The following is a 5,273-nucleotide window of genomic DNA, read 5'->3' as shown; positions in this document are numbered from 1 at the left end:
TTTTAGCTCAGCCTGCCTTTTGTAGATCCTGTAACCACCAGCAGTGGTGACAAGAATGATGGGTCAGCTTCTACCTTCATACGCCAAGAAGTCACGTCCAACCCTGAAAACAACCCTCACAGGGCTGGGATAAGAAGTAGAAGTCTGGGAGGGCACAAAATGAATTTCATTGAGTTCTACATGGGCGACCCCGATAATCAATGGCTAATATGGCACCCCTTGTGCTCACGGCCTTCCTGGGGACAGGGCTTAGAGGGCATCCCTTAAATACAAACAAATCATCTCAGGGTCCCATTCATGCTTCTTTGATCAATGGCCTTGGTGCAGGTGGTGCCACCCAGAGGGGATCCGCGGCAAACAGACTGTGGTGATCCCACTGTCTGGAAGCGGGGGAGGGAGAGTGAATCAGGGCTTCTATATAAGAAGACAGGTTATTTCACAGCCTCTTAAAATCGCATCCTGACAAAACCACATCAGCAGGACGCCACGACGTTCACAGCGGAGACGTTTGTCTGATCCACTAGGCGGCGCTGTCGCAAGCCGGCAGAACGCACTAGGTAATTTTTTTGACAAGTTCCTTTTATTGCTCACTGGTAAAACAGAAGTAAAGCTAACATTCTTTCCTGATGCATGGTATCGGATATTTAATCTAAGAATTCATCAGAGTTACTGTACGCTGTTCAGTTGCTAGGGAATGCACTGCCATTCGTGCATGCTGCACGCGGCAGGTGTCGGCACTCACTCAGCATTGACTGTGCTCCCGCTGGGTGTGAAGCACGGTCCTGGTGGAGTAAATCCATCCAAGAATGAGGCTCTGAGGCATCCAGGCTGTCTTGCTCACTCCTTCCTGGGATGAAGGCATCCAAATCATTTTAAAATGTTTTTATTCTAACGTAAAGTAATCCATTTCTTGATCTGTTCTCTAAGACATAAACTTTTCTGTCAGCTCTATCCTGTTGCTGCTGCAGTTGAAGGGTTTTGTTTTGCTTTGATTTTTATTCATGTGTAAAGAAACCTGCTGCAATTATTTCACAGATGAGAGACAGGCAGAGAGATACAGGGGTTTAAAAAGTTGCCCAGCTTGTTAGTAGTGAGGCTCACACTTTGCATCGGGATCCTGACACTTCATTTCTCAGCTAGTTTTAAGGATCCGTTTTGGCTTTCAAACAACTCCTTATTTTTACATTGGCTAACACTATTTCTTAGCTATCTGTACCCACCATTCCCCTGACACGTATCCAAAAAAGGTAAACGTTCCATTAAAGAATTCCTAATTAACATAAATAGTACAAATAACAAACATTTTATCATGACTTCTTGGCATAAAGCTTCAAGTATTTGGCTCTTACTACATAGGAGCAAGTTTCCAGACATGGGAATGGGAACCGCATGGCAATGAAGTGCTGATTATCCTCACAGGAGCATAAAAACTCAGGATTGGAAGGGATGCTATAGTTCATAGAGTTCAATCTTTCATCTCTATTTCCAATGCAATACTTCGGAATATTCTATTCTTCACTTGCTGAAATCACAATTTTTATTGTATTGAGCAAACACGTACAAGGCAATTTTCTAAGTATTAACTTATGTAATCCTTATAGCACCCCTGTGAAGTAAGTGCTCTTAATACCCCCATTCCACAGACGGGACACAGGCACAGAGGGGTGAAGTGGTTTGCTTGAGGTCACTCAGCTAGGGGTTAAACAGGACTCAGGACCTGAACTCAGGCAGTCTCAGTTCTTCACTTCCTTACATCATGATGAAAACAAAGGAAAAGGAGGGACCAAGGAATACCAAGGAGAAGCATTTGAGTCTAGAGGAAAATCCAGAATCTTAGGAATTGGCCAGGAATCCAGGGCAATACAGTTAGAAGCCACGTGGACCTCAGGGACAGCCTCACTGACCACCTCTGGTTTGGGGCGGGGGGGTGGTCTCTGTGCTGTGAGACTTTGCTTAGAGATACCGGGGGAGCGGCTTGTGGACTGAGTATCAAGGATATACGCGGCAAGCTCTCTCTTCAGCACTGGCTGCCCAGAAAGTTTGGTACTTGGGTTGGTTTTCAGAGGTGCCAGTGGAAGAATCAGAGCCACAAGCCAAGAATGTGTGTTTGTTTCTCGATCTCTGTCTCTAGCAGACCACATTGGTTGCTGTTTACTCAAGGAAAAAAAATATTTCCCAGTCCCCCCACTCCCAGCCCACTCAACACACACCCTCCTGCCTCAGTTTCCTGGGACCTAAGAAATGACAGCAAGGATCAAAGCTGGGGCCCAGCACCACAGACGGTATGAGAAAGTTCATTTTTCTGGTCTTCCTCACACACATTGGATATTGTAAAGGGTGTACATTTAGCCCAGGTCCTGCCTTCGGGGTAGTTACACATGTGGCATTTATATGGTATCCAAATGCTCCATGACCATCCTCTCCACGTTTTTTTTTGTTTTTTTTTTTAATCTTTGCGGATTTCTTTGGTCTTGCTGTCTTCATATTGATGTTGGCTCCATTTTACACTGGGAACATGTAATAGTTTCCTATTGCTGCTATAACAAATTACCACAAACTTAGCAGTTTAGAAGAATACCAATGTATTATCTTATAGTTCTGGAGGTCAGAAATCTAAAATGGGTTTCGTGAGGCTAAAATCAAGGTTTTGGAGGCTCTAGGGGAGAATCCTGTTTCCTTGCCTTTTCCAGCCTCTGGAGGCTGCCCATATTCCTTGGCCTTGCATCCATCTTCAAAGCCAGTATCTTCTAACAGTCCAGTGGTTAGGACTCACCGCTTTCACTGAACCTGAGGACACAGGTTCAATCTCTGGTCGGGGAACTAAGATCCCGGCACGTCACTCGCTGGCAGCCAAAAATTTTTAACTTAAAAATTAAAAAAAATTTTTTTTTATGCCAGCATCTTCTAATCTGATACCTGACACTCTTGGCTCCCCCTCTGATTTGTAAGGAGCCGTTGTGATTACATTGGGCCCACCCCTGACGATCCAAAATAGTCTCCCCATCTCGCGGTCCTTAACCAGGGCTGCCAAGTCTCATTTGCCATGTAAGATAGCATTCACCGGTCCTGGGCGTTAGGCTGTGGAGCCCTCTGGAGGAGGGGGCATTACTCTGCCTACCCCAGGATATCCGGCCCCTCTTCCGCCTCTTAAGGACTGCCTCCTTCTACCTTCCCTCTTCCGTCCTCTCCGTACCCCACGCCTTCATGCATGAGACCTGCCCCATTAGCTCCAGTGCTACTCTCCAGTCCTCAGGGTGCCCCCCGGCACCCATGATGTGTTGATAACTTCCCCCGACTTCACTCATAGTGGCCGCCTCCCAGTGCTGAGATCCACCAGGGGCCGCTTTCCTTTCCTTGGCTTCTCCCCACCCCCTCACTAGCCCAGCCTCCCAGTGGAGCTCTAAAGGAGACATGCAAAGAGTTATTGCTTTTTAATTACAAGTGCTATTGTAACATCTATAAGGAAGAACACTTTCAGCTTAATTGAGACCAAATGTGAAGTTAAATTAAATGAATAACTAATTAACGTAATGCTCGTGCATTAGCCCGGAGTGAGTGCCGAGGCCCAGAGAGGGGGGAGCAGGTCCTGGGCCTCCAGGGACAGTCAGTGCCCAGAGCTGCGGAGAGGGGTTGCGGGGCAGGGATCCTGGGCCTGGGACAGATCCTGGGTGTTCAAGGACAGATCTCAGGGCCCGGGGCCCCGGACTCCTACCTACACCCAGCCTTCATTTCTGAGGCCGGCCCGAGCTCCCACACGGCCCAGCGCATCTCCCTAGCCCCACTCTGAGCCGCCGGCACCAGAGAATGTCTGTTCATTTTCCAGTCCCTGGGCCTAACACATTTAGGGGCTTGATAAGCGTCCGTTTTCACTTCCTTCCTGTTCATTCTTCCTTCTGGATGGTCACGTTTTTTCCTCCATTGCCACTGGGATTGCCCTCCTGCCAGCCCTGTCCCTTCAGGGCTGGATGAGTGGACGGTGAAGTCTCTCCACTTGAGTCACCCGCCCTGGTGTTTTTTCTCGCATCTTTTAAACGTCTCCCTGTTCCTGTCTCATCCCCTAACTGAACAAGCCCCCGAGGGCGGGTCGTGCGTTGACACTGACGTCTCCCTGATGCATAGCGATCCTCTGAGGGAGGTAACATTATTATTGTTTTCTAATGAGGAAAAGGCTCAAAGCCATCAGTGGTGAGGCTGAGAAAGAGACCTCCAAGCGCCCAGGGAGGGACAACACCCTGCCAACACTGCCCCAGAAGTGGGTGGGCGAGGGAGCCTGTCTCCCTGCAGGAAGGGAGCCCAGGCACACGCTCTACCGTGGGATAATGGCGCCATCTAGTGGCTTCCCTGAGTGCTGCTGGCAGGTAAACCTGATCTTTTTGTTTTGTTTATTTATTTTATTTATTTTTGGCTGCGTTGGGTCTTTGTTGCTGCGCGCAGGCTTTCTCTAGTTGCGGTGAGCGGGGGCTACTCTTCATTGCAGTGCGTGAGCTCTCTTGTTGCGGAGCACGGGCTAATTAGTTGCTCCTTGGCATGTGGGATCTTCCCAGACCAGGGCTCGAACCCGTATCCCCTGCATTGGCAGGGGGATTCTTAACCACTGCGCCACCAGGGAAGCCCCAGGTAAACCTTATCTTGAGAGACGCATTCTTGAACCTGAGCTGCAGCTCCGCCCTGGGGGGCCTGAGGACTTAGACATCCCAACTGGCTCCTGCTTTTAAAGCCAGAGTGGGTCTCGGGCACTTTGAGACTTGCTATTTGTCACCATTGGCGTGTGTATAACCTGTCTCGGCGTGGAGGGATTTGTATCCGGCCCACGAACTGCCCACAGGCTCGCCCGCGGGTCCTCAGTGTCCTCACGACTGCCTCCTCTGGGCACGCCAGTTGTCAGCACCCCAGCACACCACCCTGTGGCCCTGGGACGCTGCCCCAGCGGCCCACGTGAGCCCTGACAGGACGAGCACAGGCACAGCTGGCGACATCTGTATCGGGGCTAATGGGCAGCTTCAGAGGGCAGACAGAAATGCCAAGCGCTGGCCTGGCAGATCCAAGGGTTTGGGGCGGCCAGAACACGCGGGAGAGGAGGCCAGCTGCAGGGGGCCGCGAGCTGCACACGTAACAGCTGCCTGCACGAAGCCAGCAGCACCCTCCCTCCTTGCTAGTCACGCCACCCCGGTGCCTGTGCTTAGGGTGTCAGTCCTTTTCCTGTGTCCACTGCCTACTCCATTCCTAGAGCAGAGCTGGCAAACAGTGAGTACTCGGTAACCACTGGCATTTCA

The sequence above is a fragment of the Physeter macrocephalus genome, unplaced genomic scaffold (assembly GCF_002837175.3).
Source record: "Physeter macrocephalus isolate SW-GA unplaced genomic scaffold, ASM283717v5 random_557, whole genome shotgun sequence".
In the NCBI taxonomy this organism is placed as follows: domain Eukaryota; kingdom Metazoa; phylum Chordata; class Mammalia; order Artiodactyla; family Physeteridae; genus Physeter; species Physeter macrocephalus.
Note: the sequence above shows the minus strand (reverse complement) of the source record.